General features: G+C 38.2%; 1 long non-coding RNA gene across 3 annotated transcripts; it reads right to left on the bottom strand.

Annotated features, from left to right (window-relative positions):
• Window positions 1-656: 656 nt before the first annotated feature.
• On the bottom strand, window positions 657-20467 carry LOC102901073. 3 transcript variants are annotated; one of them, XR_006598195.1, is made up of 4 exons: window positions 20133-20467; window positions 15491-15628; window positions 15325-15416; window positions 657-777 (listed from the first exon to the last, which is right to left on the bottom strand). It is a non-coding gene; the product is annotated as an uncharacterized LOC102901073 (long non-coding RNA). The 3 variants fall into 3 exon arrangements; XR_006598196.1 differs by lacking the exon at window positions 20133-20467 and adding an exon at window positions 16305-17144; XR_006598194.1 differs by lacking the exon at window positions 15325-15416 and having other exon boundaries at window positions 20133-20460.
• Between the last annotated feature and the right edge of the window lie 899 nt (window positions 20468-21366).

The following is a 21366-nucleotide window of genomic DNA, read 5'->3' as shown; positions in this document are numbered from 1 at the left end:
TTTTCTTGCTTGAAGTACTTTCAGGAGGATTTCTATCATTTGCAACAAAAACAGACCTGCCTAATATACGGAACTAGGAGCTCCATGCTTTGCTGTCATTCCATTTGTCACTGGACAGATACCAAGTCTGAACCTAGCCCGAGCTCCTTGTCTCAGAGAAGCTCACACTTTCCCAGTGATGAAAGGCACCATGATGAGGTGCCTTTCTGTTGACATTTTGAGATCATCATTTGCTACATATATGTATTTCTTGCTTTAATTTTAACAAATGCAATGTTAAAGTGCTCCATCTGATCCATACACAAAGCACCACGGGAGTATGGAGTGATGGAGGCAGTATGGAATCAGCAAAATTGCCAACCACCAGCTCTGTACATGTGGACAGCTTGCTCAACCTGCTAAGCCTAGATATGCTATCTACCTTAAAAGATTTTAGAAATAAAGTAGGCAAATAATACATATTATTACTGTGTCTGTCACATATTTGCATGAATAAATATTCTTTCCACAGATGCATGCATTCAAATAAGAGAAAAGACCAGTTCTCTTTGTTGGGAAGCACTGTAATTCCACAGAGAATGTTCCTCATGAATTGAGTGATCAGGATTTTGACAGATAAAAAATAGGGAAGGGCATTACAGTTAGAGAATAGCATGTGTTTGCTAGTTATTTTTAATTTGCGTTTCTAGATCTCCCTTCTGCCCATCTCTTTATGACCTGCATTACCCAGGCTTTCTCGTCCTCGTGGCTTCTGCTGAGGTCAGCCAATGGTGACTCCTGGAAGATAATGGAGGGTGGGAAGAAAGAGAGCTCAGAGTAGTAATTTTGTCAGGCCACCTCATTCTCATGGCTATAATGCTCACTGGTTTCTGGTAACAACTTTCCAGTATGTACCTTATGTACCTCAATATCTTTGGTTGGTTTCCCTGACCTTTCCCATCCTTTTGTGAATAGTCCCTACTGAGCTCTCTCCAGTTAAATATTTTGTGTGCACCTCTTTCTTTTCAGCACCCAAATATATACAACAGGTAATACACAAGAAGTAAAACGGCATGGTCTATTTAGGAAATCATAAGTAGGTCAATTTTTTCCCCATTTTCAAAGTAACAAAAATAAATAAAATTTTAAAAAATAACCTTCCTAATATCTTGGAACTATCTCACTTGTTCTCCTTTTCCCACCATAGCTAAGCCTTGTAAAAAAAAACCAGTTTACACGGAGTCCCCCACTTCTTCATTCCTTCGTTTTAGCCACCACATCATTCCATGAAAGCCTGTAGCAAAAGCCTCTAAACTATAGATATCCTTTGTTGTGTTAAGAAATTTCCCTCCAATTTCCAGTTTGCTGAGAGTTTTTATTATAAGTGGGTGTTGAATTTTATCAAATATTTCCTTTGCATCTATTAATACTACCATATCGTTATGGTTTTTACCTTTATTACTGTGATGAATTACAGTACTCAATTTTTAAACTTTAAACTATCCTTGCGTTGTTGGAATAAACCTTACTTGGTCATTTTTCTTTCTATGAGTACCTAGGTTCCAGTTACATCTAACTCATTCAGAATTTTTTACTTCATGTTCATAAGGAACATTGGCCTGTAATGTTCTTTCTTACTGTACTTTTCAAGTTTTGGTATCAAGATTATGCTAAGCTCAGAAGCTGAGAGGTGCTCCTTATATCGTTTTCTCTTAGCTTACTCCCTAAGTATTTTTCTTATAGTTTCGTTTTTACACAGCCATTTTTTTTCTACTTATAATCCTATGTCCATGCCTTAAGTTTTGGAATTTTCCAAGGTTCTACTTATTGTCTTAGTGGAGAAAGAAAAATGGCAGAGTAAATAAGTAGGTTGGGTCTAGATTATACAGGGATGTGTATTAAGCCTTTGTTACATTTCTGTCTAAAACACTACTGCAATTTCTCTCAAAAGCCTTCATAAACCCCCAATTGCTGGCAAAATTAGACCTGCATTTGGTTCACACTTTTCCCTCCTCCTGATACGCCTGTCTTTCTCACTTTGTGTAAACTTCCTTTCTTGCAATGTTCATTTCAAAGATAGCTCCTTCCATGAAGACTGAATAATACCCCCGTGGTTCTTAAAGAATGCCATCCCCTCCCACTTGGGCTCTTTACATTATAGCCCTGAACGGATAGCCCTTTTACAAAACCCATTCACTTTGTCTCCTGTAATAGTCACATATGTACAAGTTTTATTGCCACCTCCAAACCCAATCAAACTAGACTACTTATGAGAAGAAGTATATCCCATCTGTTTATCTCCTGCTGAGTCCAGTTCACTGTCTCATAATTTTTAGACCATTAAAAAACCATTTGTAGCTAATGTAACGTTGTGTGTCAACTACACTTCAATTAAAAAAAAAACGCTATTTGTAAAGTGAATTCAATTAAAATTGGAATGGACAATCCAGGATGTCTGGCCATCTTAATCTGTATCTTATTGAACAGCATGCCAAAGGAAATCTCCTTGTAGGCAAAGTCCTTGCTAGCACTCTTTTTTCTTTCCTATGACATTTTGAGTCCTGCTGCTAAAGTAGATACGCTAAGAAAATGTGGTTTTCATAAGTCAATGGAATGTAGATAAAATTCTTACCAAAATAGGGCATTGGAACTGAACATCCAATTAGTAACTTCTAATAAATCCATGAGCTTAAACAAAAACTACCATGAAGTTCTGCAGCAATGCACAAGGGAAATTTTGCAGCTATATATATATATATATATATATGATATATATACACATATATATATCATATATATATACACATATATATATCATATATATATATATATCATATATATGTGTATATATATATACACACACACACACAAACACATGGATATATATATATATATATATATACACACACAATGGATACATATATGGATATATATATGGGTATCATGGTTATTTTATTTCCCCAATGTTTATTCTTTCCAAATGTTGGTATCTATGCTGGATCTTGATGAAAGGAAGGGGAAAAAAAGGGAAAATAAATAAACTGTGTCTGACAATACTATTTCCCTCCTGTAGTAGGTAACTTGTAATAAAATACATACATCTATTTATATTGACTTCCTCCTAGTCAGGAAAAAAAAATGATAAACAAACAGCAACAACAAAAGAACAGCAGACCTTCCATCCCCAAGAGTATTACTAAGGCTTTATGCTGAAATACAGAACCCCACAACCATGCCATCAAAGCATAGCATGTAAAATCTGAGAAAGCATGGTATTTCTAAATCAATAAAACATCAAATTGGTTGGTCCTACTTTTGCTGAAAAAAAAATTCTAGTGGTTTAACTTAAAAGTAGAGTGAAATACAGAAATAAAAAAGATAAAAGATCAAAGTTTTACTCAATATTACTTTTTTTTCAAATAACATTTGAGCACCGAAATAAGTTACATATGAGAATGCATATTGGAATTAGTCAGTAGGGGTTTTTTTCTTGAATAACAGAGGCATAGATACCTCTAAGCTGAAGCTAATGTTGGCTTATCATAGCTATGGATGGAAACTGTTGGTAGGATTAATTGAAGTCCCTACATGCTTGCTGACCTGTCGTTCACATAATTAACTTGTTCAGTACTAAGTATGTGTTCCAGATCCTGTCTCTAACTCTTCTTCTGGCCCCTACGGTATTTTTCCCCAGTTTTCCTCTCCCCTCATTTCTTCTAGAAAACTGTCTTGGCACATCTTAGTCCTGCCACTGCACTTATTTTTTAAACAATGAAATAGGCTTTTAAAATATAATTCAAACCAGAGCCAGTCATCTACATATTCCGAAATATTTGAGGAGAAAAGAGAGCCCACTCTTAATGTTACTCGTTTTGTGTTTTGGTTTCTCTGCTTTGGATATGAGCTATCTTACAATCACAAATTGGTGGGTAAATTTAAATTTAGGTTAAACAAAGAATCATTTGGATGACATAGCTCACAGAGAAAAGAGAATGAAGGAAAGTGAGATGATCCTTATTAAAGAGAAGGAGAGAAGGAATATAGAGCTATGTGAGGAGAATAAGTTGGCGGTCAAAGACAATGAGTAGTCCACGAGAAACTGGAGAAAAGAGAAGCCATAAAGGAAGGAAGTTGAGGAGATGTGGAAGGTAAGTCAGTATCAAGAAATGGGGATAGAAATAATTAATGGATATTGATATCAGCTATCTAGGAAAAGAAACAAGTTTTAAAAGAGTATGGCCGTTAACTTGTTTTTTAATGTAAGATGTGAAAATTCTGCCTTTTGCATTATAGAATATGTAAACAGTGCCTCCTGAAACTGTGCCCTGCGCAATGAGTATGACCACATGTGATGGCCCTGACTGCCAAGAAAATGTTTTAATTTAAACAGAGGACGGGAGCACCTGGGTGGCTCTGTTGGTTGAGCATCCAACTTCCGCTCAGGTCATGAAGTCACGGTTTGTGAGTTCGAGCCCTGCGTCGGGCTCTGTGCCGACAGCTCAGAGCCCGGAGCCTGCTTCGGATTCTGTGTCTTCCTCGCTCTCTGCCCCTCCCCCACTCTCACTCTGTCTCTTTCTCTCTCTCCAAAATAAATAAAAACATTTTTAAAAATTAAAAAATAAATAAAATAGAGAACCGGCCATTGGAGAACCTTCCAGAAACTACTTTGTTTTGTATATCAAGCCAAAAGCATTGTGTGTTGGAAAGACCCTTCCTTTGCCACTTTCTAACCTAAAAAAATGTCAATTTCATATAGTTCAGCGTATTAATTGCAAAATCTTGGTAAAGCCATTTTACCTTTCTTGGGAAAAGTTTTTCCTAGCTGTAAAATGAGAACTTTAGACTAGATCAGTGAGGGCCAAACTGTATTTTGCCCTGTCCTCTTCCACATCACTACACACTGCTCTGAACAGCAGCCTTCCTATGCGCAGTGACTCCTAATGGGTACAGTGGTAGAGGGACCGCATTGGTTGTCTCCTGCAGACAGTGATTCTGAATGCTCCTTTATAGAGCCATTCCTTTTCCCTGCCCCGTTGGAAACCCTGGAGTGAGATGCTAGAATTTCTTGGGTGACCAGAATAGTTCTTTGAGAATCAGGCACCGGGACTTATAGGCTAGTTGGTGTTGACTGTCCAGAAAACTACACCCCATAGTTAAAATCTTAATCTGCCCACATATATGTTGAGTGTTCTGAGATTCTTCTTCGGCAGCAAATGTAGGTCACAGGCCATCAGCAATGGCCTGAAAGCATAATTATTTTGATGGTCCATCCCATAGGAAAAACTGTGACTAAGAATAATCACAAGGCTTAGCCCTAAGGCAACATGCGAAGGTGAGACTCCCCTACTGTCCTTTGGGAGGGCAGGTGAGGCAGGGAATAGGCCGAACCTTAGGGAAAGGCAGAATAGAGCTCCTTGGGTTGTAGCACTTGTGACAACATTTTAGAATTCCTGTTTAATTTCCTGTTTTCACAGGGGAGATTAAAGAGTCTTGAAATTACCTGTCTTTGCATCCCGTTCATCTTTATATCCCAAATATCTATCAGAATGCCTTCTTGGCATTTGGTAAACCCTCAATGTCTTTTTTTTTTCTTCAACTTTATTATTATGAAATAACTTGAAAATCTGAATGGAAAAATTGCAAAACTGGTACTCCTTTATGAACTAGTTTTGTGTGTTGTTGACATGTTACCACATTTTCTCTGCCCATCTAAGCCTTTCTGAAGTAGGTCACAATTATCGTGACCAATTACCCTTGAATACTTCAGTGTACATTTCTAAAAGCAAGGAAGTTATATAATCATATTACAAATATTAAAGTCCTGTTACAAACCATTGCTGTAGTCCATGTTTATAATTGGCCAATAATCTCAGTGTTGGTTGATAGCAACCTTTCCAGTCAATGAGATAAATAGTACAGTTACTTAACAAATTAATAATTTCTGAATGAAAGCCAAGTATATTTTATTCTCTCAACTCTGTTTTCCTTAGTGCTAAATTTGTTTAACACCTGGAATTTCATAGACAATAGTGCAAAACAGAATGGGATTTTAAATCAAAAGAATTAAGGTACCTAGATGGTTAAACTAGAGTAATTTTCTTAGCTACAGACTTCTTACTGGTAAAACGTTGATCACTCTCACATGGTGAAGGTATATTGTAAAAGGGTTTATAAATAACAACTGTCCAGGTGATTTTTTTCACCTCTAACTAGCTAACTCTCTCCTGATCATAAAGTAGACACCGTAAAACATTCAAAGATAAAATACACTCACCAGCATAACAAAGTACAATGAAATAGAGAGGTTGGGAGCGTATCCAAAAGAAAAAAAAATTAGATAATTCTAGCAAATTCGATCACATGAATCTAAGGGTTTCTCACATGAGTCTAAGGGTTGATATTTTAGCCATAAGAATTTATTGTCGTGAGGGCCGGGGGCTGTCCTGTGCATTGTATGATGTCTAGCAGAATTCCTTTTTAAGTTACCCAACAAATTCCTACTGGCCTCAAAGTTAGTCATTCCACTGCAATGGGAATATATGCACATTTATGTCTACTTTCCAAATATCTGATTACAGTATATTTTTATATGTCTATATTGAGTTCCTCCTGAGTAGTAAACATGTATTTCCAACTCTCCCCCAGTACTATATTTTCTGATAAATGTTGGTGAAGGAAGGGAGAGAAAAAGGAAAGAACCCCAAGGATATAACCTGATACATGAGAGCAAGTGGAGTAATTTACAGAACTGAAAGAAAACGACCTGAATCCAAGAGTGCCTCATGAGACTCTATCTTGAAAAGTCACTTGATATTGACCACCATTTTGAGTGAAAAGTACAAAACCAAAACCCATGAAGCACTAAATACCATATGTTCAAATCTCCTAATTTCAGTTTTCCATCAAGAAAGATACATGCAAGGAACCTTTATATATCTGCCTATGACACTCCTGCTTCCAAAATGATAAAGTTAATATTATGGTATTATTGATTCTTCCTTTTCTTCTTCCAAGTACTATCAGACTCATGTGCACACATAATTGAATGAAAAAGTTTCTATTACATTCTTTTGGGAGAAAAGAGTTGATGTTGTTGTTTTCTTGTTACTGTTTTCAATAAATATACCAGAGAGAATATCAGGATAATTAAAAAAAAAAATTTAACGTTCGATTCACTTTTGAGAGACAGAGAAAGACAGAGCATGAGCTGGGGGGTGGAGCAGGGAGGAAGACAGAATCCGAAGCAGGCTCCTGGTTCTGAGCTGTCAGTGCAGAGCCCCACACGGGGCTCAAACTCACAAACCATGAGATCATGACCTGAGCCACAGTCAGCTGCTTAACCGACTGAGCCACCCCGGCTCCCCAAAATAATTTTTTTAAATCTCTATCTAGCAATCTTATACAAGTATGTTATTAGGTTCGTGTGGATAATATACAATCAAGTCCTATTTTCATACATAAAATTCCAAGGAAAACTTAGAAAAATTGATATAATAATTTGTTTTATTCCTTTCATAGCAAGAAACTTTCAGTTCATTCCCTTTGGTATGTAGTTGTTTAGTACCTGTGTTTTAACAAGAAAGGAGAAAAACACAACCTGTTTAGAACACAGCTTTACTTTTATCTTACTGCATTGAATATTGGTGTTTTGACAAGAAGAATAAGATTATGAAAGGTAAATGGACTAATTTAACCAGAGATTTTTATATAGAATGCTATAAGGAATAGAACCAATGCATGAAGACGGAATAAGTATGTAAAATAACAAAAACAAACAAACTAAAACCTCTCAAGCTCCAGGCTCCCAGAATGCCCATAAAGTAACCTGAAATTCTGAAAATAGAAGGCTTTTCCTCTGCTCTCAATAATATGCACATAGTAACATAGTAGGAGCTAAAAAAAAAAATTATTGAATGAGTGATGGTGAAGGCTTCATACTGTTTTTATTTCCTCCTATTCATACATTCACCGGATATGAAAGTGGTCATGGAGCACTGGTTATGTGTCAAACACTTTTAGGAAGCTGGGGAGGGGTGCTTGGGTGGCTCTGTCAGTTAAGAGTCTGACTCGATTTCGGCTCAGGTCATGATCTCAAGATCTTGAGATCGAGCCCTGCTTCAGGCTCCGCGCCGAGCGTGGAACCTGCTTAAGATTCTCTTTCTCCCTTTGTTTCCTTCCGCCCCTCTCCTGCTCTCTCTCTCTCTCTCTCTCAAATAAAATATAAAATAAAAAAAAGGAAGAAGAAGAACCTGGAATCTATTAATGAATAAAAAAAAAAAACAAAGATTTCAATCATTGTGGAGTTTACATTATAAGCAGGCAAATAGAGAATAACAATAATTGTAATTAATAAGTAAATGACACATTATAGTAGAAGGTGATAAGTGCTATGAATTAAAGTAAAAAGTAGGGAATAAGAGGATGGAGAACAAGTTGAAGCATTAAATAGTATGATCAAGATAGTCCTCAGAAGAGGTATGAACAAATACTTAAAATAGTTCAAAGAATGGGAATTAGTGAAGCAGATTTTGATAACAGGAACATTCCAGGCAGAAGGAACAGTTAAAGCAAAGTCCTTAAGGCATCATCTTCAGAAAACAGCAGGGAGGGGAGCATGGCTGGAAGAAAGTACATGAAAGAGATCAGGAGGTAATGACGCCAGACAAGGTCTCTCTGGTCCATTGTATTTTATTCTACTTTTGTCTGAGTGGAATGGGGAGCCATCACAGCATTTTTAACAGAGGATGGATGTTAGCTTTTATTTTTTTGTTTTGTTGTGTTGTTGATTACGGTTAAAGTAAAGGTATGCAAATGCATATTTAAGTGTATAATTCAATAAGTTGTACATAAATGTAAATCCTCAACTCCATTCCCAAATATGATACAGAACATTTCTCTAACTCCAGGAACTTCTTTTGGGAACTTTCAATCTCCTCCTCCATGAGCAACTGTTTTTCTGACTTCTTTCAACGTAGATTATTTTACCTGTTCTTGAACTTCATATAAATAGATTCGAACTGTCTGTGGGTTTTTGTGTCTAGCTTCTTTCACTTATAGCATTTGAGCTATATCTGGTTTTTTGGCAATTAGGAATAGAGCTTCTGTGAAATTCCTGTACAAGTTACTTTGTAGATGCGTCTGCAGATGCGTCTACTCTGCAGATGCAGAGATCAGTTGTTCGGTTGTGAAACTGAGGTCGCTATTTCTTTGCTGACCATTGGTCAAGGGTCACTCCCACACTGTAGACGCTACCTGTTTGCCTCAGTATGTGATTTCCTTCCTCTGTTTTCAAAGCCAACAAATTGAGTCATATTGTGTCTCCTACTTCGTATCTTTTCTGTCTTCTTCCATTGTCTCAAATTTCTGGTCTACTTTCACTTTTAGAGGCCGATGTGATTACACAAGGACCACCTGGATAATCCAGAGTAATCTCCCTGTTTTAAAGTTCGTTGGCTTAATTCCATGTGAAAAATTATTTTGCCATGTAACTAGAAAGGAAAAATTTGCTTCCTCCTGTGTGACTCCTTTATGATTTACACTTAATACTTCTTCATGTGGGAGACAAAGACAGAATGAAATGTAGTTAAAATTAAATTTCCTTATAACCTGCGGCCCATTGGCAAATACTTGAGGCAGGCAGAGTATGACATTCTTCCAGGAAACCCCAATCTTAATGTTAATGAGTTGCTAGAGGGAAAGACAACCTTAGTTTGACAATAGCTAGGACTCCAGTATCTTATGAGTCCTCTTTAGTATATGAAAGTCTTTTTAGAAACTTCCCTTTTGTCTTTACCTGTCCCAACTCCATAGTATATAATCAGTCACTCCTCACAACCCCAGTGCATTTCATTCTGCCCGTGGGTCCTGTCCCTGTACTTTAATAAAATCACCTTTTTGAACCAAAGACGTCTCAAGAATTCTTTCTTGGCCATAGGCTCTGGACCCCCTCGCCCCCCACCAGTCCAAAACCACATCACCCCGACCCTCTCCTTGTGTTTGACTGATTTGCTAGAGTGCCTCGCAGAACTCAGCAAAACATTTTCTTACTGGATTGCAGGTTTATTACAAAAAGATACAACTCGGGAACAACCAGATGAAAGAAATGTATAGGGTAAGGTATGTGGGAAGGGGCAGGGAGCTTCCATGCTGTCTCTGGGCCACAGGTTTTCCAGCACCTTCCATGTAACCACCAATCTGGAAACTCTCCAAATTCTGTCCTTTAGGGTTTTTATGGAGGCTTCATTATTTAGGCATGATGGATTAAATCAGTGGCCACAGGTGGTTGACTCAATCTCTATCCCTTTTCCCCTTCCCAGAGGTCAAATGGTGGAACTGAAAATTCCAACCCTCTCCTCCAAGTTGGTTTCCCTGGCAACAGCCCTCCTCCTTAGGTAACCTAGGGGCTTTTCAAAAGTGACCTCATTAACATAAACTCTGGTGTGGTAGAAACGGACTTGTTATGAATAACAAAAGACAGCCATTTCACCTTTATCACTCTTACCACTTAGGAAATTGCAGGACTACAGGAACCCCAAGCCAGAAACTGGGATGAAGATCACGTATATATTTATTTTATAAATCACAACATCAGGGGCGCCTGGGTGGCTCAGTCGGTTAAGCGTCCGACTTCAGCTCAGGTCACGATCTCGCGGTCCGTGAGTTCGAGCCCCGCGTTGGGCTCTGGGCGCTTCCGATTCTGTGTCTCCCTCTCTCTCTGCCCCTCCCCCGTTCACGCTCTGTCTCTCTCCGTCCCAAAAATAAATAAACGTTAAAAAAAATAAAAAAATAAATAAAAATATAAATCACAACATCACAAGAACATACTCACAGGTCCCAGGGATTAGGATGTGTGGACACTTTAGGGGAGCAGTATTCTGCCTACCACAGCTTTTTATCTGCTAACTCTAAAATGCTGCTAAATCCATCCACAGAACTTTTTTTAGGTGCTGAATTTTCCGTTTCAAGAATTTCTATTTGGTTTTTTATAGTTTCCATTTCTCTACTGATATTTCCCATCTGTTCACTCTCTTTATGACCATCTTTTAAATTAAGTCCTTGTGATAGATACTTGAACGTCCTTGACTATTAATTGTCTACTATTTTCATGATCTATTGATATTGATTGCTTTCATTTTTGATAGTAGCTCATATTCTGCTTTATGTAATAAATTTTTATTTTATATTTGTTATTGTGCTTGGAGATTCTTGATTCTGTTATCTTCCTATGAGAAGGGGTGATTTTTTTTTTTTCCTAACAGTTAAATTACTGGCTGATCATACTGAATTTTTAAAGCCTTGATTTTATACCTTGCGGAGGCAATATATGGAGAGACAGAGAGCAAGGAGCGCGCTCATGCCTGCATTTGGGCAAATCAGGGAACACAGTATTTGCATATAACATGAGGAATGTCATAGGTTCCAAAGGAAAGCCTAAGGTGTTTACTTTTTACTTGGCAAGAACCGCCAAACTCTGTCTTCCCAGTATAAGTCAATAGCTGTAACCTACGCTCAATGTTTTCGGCCATCAAGTTGTTGATTTCCTCTGGACTTTTTGTTATATGCTCTCTATATATGAATTTTAGGAAATCACAGGTTTGAGGGGGTCTTGCATGAGTGGCTCCATCTCCAGGCCTTCTTCTCCTAGCTTCTAGACACTCTAATACCTCCTAACTCCGTTCTTTGAAATTACAGGTCAAGAAGACTGGTTTCCGCTCAGTTTTATTCAAGGACACCACATTTTAATTAGATATTGCCCTCAGGCAGAAAAGCTTTGTAAGAATACCTGTTACCTGGTATGGCACCCTTCTTTCCAACGTCAAATTCTTCTCTGTGTCTGTCTACTTTGCATTATTCTCTAGTACCTTCAAATAGCTGTTTAAAAAACATTTTGAGGGGCGCCTGGGTGGCCCAGTCGGTTGGGCGGCCGACTTCAGCTCAGGTCATGATCTCGCGGTCCGTGAGTTCCAGCCCCGCGTCGGGCTCTGTGCTGACAACTCAGAGCCTGGAGCCTGTTTCAGATTCTGTGTCTCCCTCTCTCTGACCCTCTCCCGTTCATGCTTTGTCTCTCTCTGTCTCAAAAATAAATAAACGTTAAAAAAAAAAATTAAAAAATATTTTGAGGTGGGGGGGCCCTGGGTGGCTGAGTCTGTTAAGCCTAACTTCAACTCAGGTCATGATCCCCTGGCCCACAAGTTCAAGCCCCACATCAGGCTCTGTGCTGAAGGCTCAGAGCCTGGAGCCTGCTTTGGATTCTGTTTCCCTTGCTCTCTGCCCCTCCCCGCCCCTCTCTTTCAAAAATAAATAAACATTAAAAGAAATATCTTGAGGGCACCTGGGTGGCTCACTGGGCTAAGCATCTGACTTTGGCTCAGGTCATGATCTCACAGTTCATGAGCTTGAACCTCACATGGGGCTTGCTGCTGTCAACACACAGCCTGCTTCAGATCCTCTGTCCCCCTCTCTCTCTGCCCCTCCTCTGCTCATTCTCTCTCTCTCTCTCTCTCTCTCTCTCTCTCTCAAAATAAATAAATAAATAAATAAATAAAGTTTTAAAAAATGTTTTAAAAATTTTATGCCAGAGTTTAAAATTGCTATCTACAAGAAAGTTAGTCTGATACAAGTAACTCTACCATTAACAGAACTGGAAACTGACTCAAATTTTTAAAGAATAAAGATATATTGTTGAAGGATAATTCTGTCTCCTGTGTTGAGAAGATATAGTAGGGCAGAAATACAAGGTTAGAAGCTGAAAGACAATAAGAAGTTTCTTGCAACAATCCAGGAAAGAGATGAGGTTGGTTTGTTGCAGAGTGGTGGCAATGAGGTGGTGAGGGGTCGAATCAGCATAGTTTTTACATAGAGCCCAAAGAATTTTCTACTAGATTGGGGGAAAGCACAGAACATAGACGTCAAAGGTATCTTGAAGACTTAGTAACTTGACAATTTCTATTAACTGGCATGGGGAAGTTATGCAGGGGCCTTGGGGAAAGGGGAGCAAAGAATATAAGTTTAGTTTTAAATATGTCGACGTCAAGATGTCCATGAGCCATCAGGGTAGAGATAGCAAGTAGGCAGTTGGATATACCAGTCTGGAGTTCATGAGAGAGATCTGACTGGAGGTAAAAATTCAGGGCTTACATCAGTTACCTATTGCTCTGCAATAAATTATCCCCAAACTTAGTGTCTTAAAACAAATATATATATATATATATATATATATACATATATATATATATATATATAATGGTCTCACCCAGTTTCAATGTTAGAAAGCCAGATATGACTGAGCTGAGTGGTTCTGGCTCAGGGTTTCTCATAAAGTTGTAATCAAGTTATAGCTAAGGCTATAGTGTCTCAAGACTTGATTGGGCCTAGAGGATCTGTTTTATGGTGTGGCTGTTGGCAGGAGACTCTTTCCTCATTATATGGACATCTCCATAATGCTTCTCAGGACATGTCTCCGCACAGAGCACTTGATGAGATAGAAGACCCAAGATGGAGACCCCAATCTCAAAAGTGACATTCCAGCACTTGGTTATATTCCACCCATTAGACGACAGTCACTATGTCTGGCCCATACTCCATACTCAGGGAAGTAGAAGCAGGCTCAGTCTTTTGGAGGGAGGAAGATCAAAGAATTTGAGAACACATCTTTAAAACTGCCATGTAAGTTATCAGTATATAGATGATATTTAAAGTCACAGGACCGGGACGCCTGGGTGGCTCACTCCAGTAAGCATCTGCCTCTTGATCTCGGCTCAAGTTACAATGTCGCACGGTTCATGGGATCAAGCCCCATTTAGGGCTTTGTGTTGACAGTGTAGAGCCTGCTTGGGATTCTTTCTCTCTCCCTCTCTCCCTCTCTCCCTGCCCCTCTCCACTCACATGCTTTCTCTCCCTCTCTCTCTCAGAATAAATAAACTTAAAAAAAAATATTTAAAGTCACAGGACTGGATGAGATCACCAAGAGAGAGGATGACATACAGATATCCAAGACCTGATCTCTAGATCATACCAACAGAAAGAGGTCGAAGAGAAGAAAAAAAAAAAAAAAAAAGTAAATAAGGTTAAGGGAGAGATCAATGAGGTAATAGGAAGACAAAGATTATAAAATCCTTGAAGCTTGAAAAATAAAGTATACAATATACCAGGCCCTGTGATAGACTTTATAATAAGAAGTAGACTTTCTACTTTTTTACACTTAGTTTCCTGGCATTAAGCATACTTAACATGTACTGCATAATTGTTACATGCTGCAGATATGTTTGAGCATTCTAAATATGTTATTTCATCCAACCAAAGAGGCAGTTTTATTATTCAACATTTTAGACATAAGAATCAAATGGCTCAGAGAATTCAATAACTCGCCCAAATTCACATAAGTACAAAGCCTATAATTGAATTACAGTCAGCCTAATAGAAACCCCAAGTTCTAGCCCTAACCTTCAAGATATTCACTAAATTATAAACACTTTAAAATGGCTGTTTCATTTACCATATTTAGTTAATTATTTCAGCCATAGAAACAAAATCAGTGTTTATGAAAACTTGGCCCTAATCCCTAAGAATTCTGAAATAATTTCTTTATAAGCAAAGAAATTTACCCCAACATGCAGTGTGCAAATAATAACATCATATAAAAACAATAAAGCATAATAATTCTTCAGCAATGTCCATTGCATTCCTTTTTTTTTTTTCCCCACTTCCATTGCTACCTATTTTCCTATTTACCAGTTAGTCATTTATTAGCCTTCCATTTCTCTCCCACGGCATTCTTCTCTACACATAACTGCCATTTTAGCCTCCTGAAACACAAATATTAACCTGGCTTATCACAGCTCAGAAAATTCCAATGACTAAATGGAGCCAAGTCCAGACCTGTGATTCTGGCATTTCTTTCTAATCTCATCTTTTTTAGCCTGGCATCCAGTACAGCCAGACTATAAATATTTCATGTAGGCCTATCTCCATTTCTTTTTTTCTTTATCTTCCTGAAATGTTTACCTCCTTTTCCAATCTTCCTCCATATGATCAATAAACCTATATCTTGCCTGGGGCCACAAGGACCTCTCCATTCCTCTGAACTCCTGATGTCACAGGGCACTTACCATTCTGCTTTATAGTCTTCATTTTCTTTGTAGTACCCTTCTTTGCCATTGAATGCAATGGTAAAGAAATATACTATGCCTACGGTATTTGTGAATCTTATAGTGTGTGTGTGTGTGTGTGTGTGTGTGTGTATGATACATAATACATGCTTAATATTAATTTAATATTAACTAATATCCTTAAGTTGACAGTAAATATTCTGTATACAATAATAGCAAATGCAGAGAGCCTACTTACTTTATTTACACCTTCGAAGAGCTTTATGTATATTAACTCACAAATTTTCTCCTTTGATTTTCCTAAAACTTTGCCAAATGTCTCCGATTTATCTGGGGGACAAAGAACGACTGAATAAGCTAACTTATGTAGTTTAAATAACACGTGAGACAAAAGCCATACATACCACGTATATAACTTCGGCCAAGGACTGTCCTGTGCTCTTGACTTCACCATCAGGGTACAGACGGTGGCTATTAAAGTGTACATATCACGTTATCACTCCTTTCTTTGTAGCCTCCATTTACTTTCATAAATCATCATGCTTGGCAAGAAGAGGGAGGGAAGGCAATGGGAGAAAATTAAAAATAAAAATAAAAATAAAAAACAAATCATCATCCTTATCCCATCCACTTTAATTAAACATAACCACTGAGTTCTGTTTCAATGTACATTTAGCATTGTTAAATAACTCCATTATAAAGCCCTTTATTACATTGTGCATATAGGTCTTGTTTGGTCAAACTGTGTCTCTTACAATGCAAAGTGATCTCGGGTGTCTAAAACAATAAAACAGAAATAAGTTACCCAGTTTTATTGACTGTGGTATCCAAACTTGGAGTGATGGTCACTGTAGACACAGAACAGATGAAAAAATAATAATAATAATAACAAATAAAAAAACAGATAAAGTAATGTAAAGTAATTATATCAACACTAGGAGATTTGATCCTCAGAGGTGTTTTTTTTTTTTCCCCCACAAAGACTTAGAAGAACAGAAAAGTGTCATTCACTTTTTCTTGACAAAGAACAAATCTGTATTGGTAGCTGAGAAAAGAAAATCAACCCATTTATTTTTACAATCAACAAATTGTATTCTATGGTCTTCTTTCTGTGCATTGGCCAAAAGAGACTACTGATTTCTGCGGATCTAGCGGTTTCAGAAATGGAACATTTTATGAGTGATATCAAAGTAATACAAAAGTTCCAAAGTAAGATACCTGGAATTAGAAATCCTGATAAAATAGAAAGTACTTTGCAATTTCCTCTAGGTGCTTGTTTAATATTGTTTCCTAGTGCTTGGCAGATTTTCTTCCTCATCTCTGTCTTGCTGCACCTGAACGCAGAGATAAATGCACCCATAACACTGCCATCTCAAAAGGAAAGAGGGAGAAAAGTCATTTCTCGGCCCCACAAAGAATTGTGCCAGAAAGATTTGATGGGCTCCCTCAAACCCAGTCATAACGTTCACTCTGATTTGGATTTAATCAGAAGCACTGTATGGAGTTTTAATTAAAAAAAAAAAAAGACGAAGAAAAGAAAAGGAAAAAAGAACTCTTACTTTCTTGAGCTATTACAAAGGAATAATTATGTAGTAACATATTGTTTTCACCAAACCAGATGAAACTTCGGTCTATCCTTCCAAATCCCCTCATGATTTAATCTTGAATTGAGCAACACAGAACAAAAGAATCAATTCCCTTTTTAAAAAACAAATGTTTAATCATCACACTGGACCCAAGCCAACCTGCAAAATCCTTAGGACTGGCAAAAAAGCAAAAATAAAAACAAAAGACACTTAAAAACTTTTTCAAAGATACTGCTAGCTATCCAGTATTATTAAATCATTCAAGTTTGTCTTTGGCAAATTCAAGTACTCTACTTCTCTGTCCCTTTTTCACTTGCTATTACTCATCTCCCCTTATGTGCCCACAGCTATCAAATCTTTGAACCTCAATGTAAATATGCAGAAAAACAAGCAAAAAACTTTTTCAAAGAAATACTAATGGTGTTACTTTTTTCCAGGGTTTTGTATTTTAAATTCAATTTTATTTATTTATTTGTTTGTTTATTTTAATGTTTATTTTTGAGAAAGAGAGAGAGACAGAGCATGAGCGGGGGAGGGGCAGAGAAAGAGAGAGAAAGACAGAACCTGAAGCAGACCCCAGGCTCCACGCTGTCAACACAGAGCCTGACGCAGGGCTCAAAATCCTGTTCTGTGAGATCATGACCTAAGCTGAAGTTGGATGCTCAACAGACTGACCCACCCAGGTGCCCCATATTTTAAATTCAATTAAAAAAAAAAAACATCTCCTGAGCATCCATTCTTTTCCAAGTTCTGGAAAAAGTGAAGAAGAGACCTATGCCCTGTACCTGGGTTCTCAAGGTCTACCAGGGGAAACAGAATTATAACAAATGACCAACCTACACTGAGCTAAGCTTATGACAGAATAGTATGAAAGGTACAGAGAAAACAGAGATATTTTACTCTCTATTTTGGTGTCATGGATGCCTTGGAAAAAGTGTTGAGTTGAAGTATTTGTGAGATTTTATCCAGAGATATTCAGAAGGAACTGAACACTGGGTCTGGGGATCTATAAAAACATGAGGGCTGAAGACATTATTTTGAAAAACATCATTGTTATCCACCCTTAGGTAATGGAGAAATGTGTAGATGAGTATTTTGCAAAGCCCGTCACTTGGACTAATAGTCTCATGAGATGCTTTGGAGAAAATGGAACTAGGATTAGGTAAAATAAAGGAATACCATATGCATTACTCCCTCCTTGGGAAACTTGTAAATGACATTAACATGTTAAAAGTGCTGATAATTCCTACATTTGGGCAGGATAGAGGAAGAGAACCAGAAGATGTTTATTAAGGAAGCCAAAAGAACAAAAAATTGCAAGAAGATAGATATGAAGATCATTTGTATCAATCCTGGAAGTCCCAAAAGTTAAGAACTGGCAGAGAGAGTGTCTTGCTCAGTTTGTTGTTCCAAGACCCAGCAGAGACCATGGCATATTTTATGAATATTTGGCAGATTCATCGGCGAATAAAAACATGTAATTCCTCATGCAATCCCACTTAACATTCTACTGAATGCCTATAAAGATAGACAAAAAAATGGCAATTATACAAACAACTCAGATAAAAGAACATCATTCCGTCTGAAGAAAGTTTCATAAAATACACGTAGTATAGAAGCATGTTCTTAGACTCGATAGCTGTGATTCTCAGTAGAAAGAAGGGAGGGCATTTTTGCTCCCCAAAGAACACTTAGCAACTTCTAAAGACATTTTTGGTTGCCACACTCTACTTGCATCTACTGGATAGAGACCAGGAGACTGTTAAACATGCTGCCAGGACAGCCCCGCAGCCATGAATATTCCAGTACAAAATGTCTGTGGCACAGCAGTGGAGAAATCCTGCTCCGCAGTGTACAATACAGCCAAACATGCAGAGCAACAAGGATGAGTCCAAATCCGGGGTAGCAAAAGCCTTTGATTTACTCTTCTTTGTCTGATCCAAACTCTGGCCACAAAAATTACACAGATCGGAAAAAACATCTGACTTTTTTTTTCCGGCTGCCAAAGATCATTTTTTAAGACAGCCAGAGCCTCGCCATTTATCTGTTCTAGGGCTTCTACCCACAAAGCTCTCAGAGGTATATGTCGGGGAGCACTGACTGAGATGTCTTTCCCCTCAAAAAAAAAAAAAATACTAAGCCCATCCTTTCCAGACTAATCACCGTTAGACACAAACATCCTAAGATCCGTGCAAATCAATCTGCCTTTGGTTCTAGAGCCAAAGGAAGGTAGGGTCTGGACTTAGGGGAAGAGCAATCCAGGTTAATGGAGACAAGAAAACATGTTTTGGAAAATACCAGGTCTGGATGAATCTACATCTGTGTAAGAATGATAAAGAGAGAAAGCCAGTAGGAAAAAGAAAAGGTAATGTTTAATAAACTAGGCTCGATGTCTTCAAAAACATGAAGAAGGAAATGGCCTCTGGAGTAAGACAGCAAAGATAATCGGTATTAGGTAAGGGCAGACACAAAGCAATCTGGCTAAAATAATGAAAAAAAAAATGCAAGAAAAACCCCAGAGCAAGAGTGGAACTAAAGTTCCCATTACAAACAGTAAAAATGGATATGACCAAATCCAATTGGTAATAACGATAGCAGATTTGAGAACCCTTAAATCCAAAGGTAAAACACATAAACCAAAGTGACAGGAAAACGTATAGACATGGGAGGAAAGGAAATAAAGATCTAATGCAAGACAACTCTGACATAACTAAAAGAAACTAACACAGAAAAATCTGCCTAAGGTGAGAAAGAAAACCAAATTTATAGCTCTAAAAGCTTCACTAAATATCAGGTTAAAAATAATAAAACAAGACTCATTCTGGAAATAGGGGAAATCTGAGATTATATAATGATATATGAATGCTGAAAGCATCAATGAAAAGGGAATCATTTGCCTACAAAGGACTAAAGATCAGGCTGACATTAGACTTCCTGAATCATACTAAAGACCACAGGAAAACAGAGCGGGATGCCTACATAGGTGCATATCTGTGAAAAGTAATAAGAGAAAATATACCAAAACAGAATTAAGGTGAGAAAATTTTGCTTGCCTATCTGTGCAAAGTAAGTATATAAAAGAATTAGAAAATACATGATTTTCATATCTTAATAAACAAAATTGAATTAACAGTTATACATTGAAAAGAATAATTCTTTTCCAATATTAAGTATTACCGATATTTGTATACATTATATTTTAATCACCATGTCCGTCCCCTCTGTTTGTAATGACTTCACCCCTTTTCTCCTTTTTCCAGCTCAGTTGCAGTGTTGTTTTGGTAAATCAGTCCTCTGAGGAAAAAAGAAAGTCCTGATTTGCCAATTTCCATGGTGTTGATATACCCACCATGGCCAATTTCAAGCTGCCAAAGGTTTAACAACCAGCTGTCAAGATTCCTGAATATTTAATCATGGAGCTGGGAATATCCACCTGGATCGTACCACAGAGGCCTGTTACCTTCTCTGATGAAGTAGCTCCTCGTTCGCCACATTTCATTATAGCCAGGGAGGTGGGATTTGGCCGAGAATCTGGAGTCTTTAACAGAAAGTCTCCCGGCTTTCCCATACTAAGATGGAAAAGGTCCTTGGAAAAGACCAGCAAATACACACATTTTATTGCTGGCGTTTGACCTCAAACCTTGGAATGGAATCCCAAAGTCCGGTAAGCTAGAATGGAACCCAAATGAGTCACAAAACTCTTTGTGAATCCCAGGCCTAGATAAATATGTGTCAAATATTTACCTTTGCTCCTTTCCCTAAACACACAAGCTAAGTTTAATATCTGTCCATCTTGGGGCGCCTGGGTGGCGCAGTCGGTTAAGCGTCCGACTTCAGCCAGGTCACGATCTCGCGGTCCGGGAGTTCGAGCCCCACGTCGGGCTCTGGGCTGATGGCTCAGAGCCTGGAGCCTGTTTCCGATTCTGTGTCTCCCTCTCTCTCTGCCCCTCCCCCGTTCATGCTCTGTCTCTCTCTGTCCCAAAAATAAATAAACGTTGAAAAAAAAAATTAAAAAAAAAAAAAATATCTGTCCATCTTAATAGTACAATAAAGCCCAGAAGGATCATTTCAAGGCCTAGAACAGCAAACCAACGCATCCTGTCAAGTATTCCTGGACTGCAGACTTCATTCTGATTATTAGTGGGTTTCTGAGGAGATTAGAAAAGGAAACACGTGGGCGCCTGGGTGGCGCAGTCGATTAAGCGTCCGACTTCAGCTCAGGTCACGATCTCGCGGTCCGTGAGTTCGAGCCCCCGTCGGGCTCCGGGCTGATGGCTGGGAGCCTGGAGCCTGTTTCCGATTCTGTGTCTCCCTCTCTCTCTGCCCCTCCCCCATTCATGCTCTGTCTCTCTCTGTCCCAAAAATAAATAAACGTTGAAAAAAAAATTAAAAAAAAAAAAAAAGAAAAGGAAACACGTTTTCAAAGGAGACGTTGGATCCCTGTATGATACTGACATAGAAGGAGAGAAGCCCAAATCCCAACGAACTTGAAAGCATTTGCAAGTATCTGAGATTCTAACTCCTTTGCTCATCACACCCAAAGTTCTGTCCTTTGTACCCCTGGCACCATGCCGTCTCTGAGGAATTCCTGTTGTCCCTGATCTGAAGCAATCAGGCCTCTAAGTGGGATGGAGGGATGACTGGTGTGGGTAGAAAATAGCCTTGAACTCTTACTAGAGGCTGGTAGTCGCTCT

This window comes from Felis catus, chromosome B2 (genome assembly GCF_018350175.1).
Source record: "Felis catus isolate Fca126 chromosome B2, F.catus_Fca126_mat1.0, whole genome shotgun sequence".
NCBI lineage: Eukaryota > Metazoa > Chordata > Mammalia > Carnivora > Felidae > Felis > Felis catus.
The sequence above is the reverse complement of the archived record's forward strand: the minus strand, read 5'-3'. Positions and strand labels throughout refer to the sequence as shown.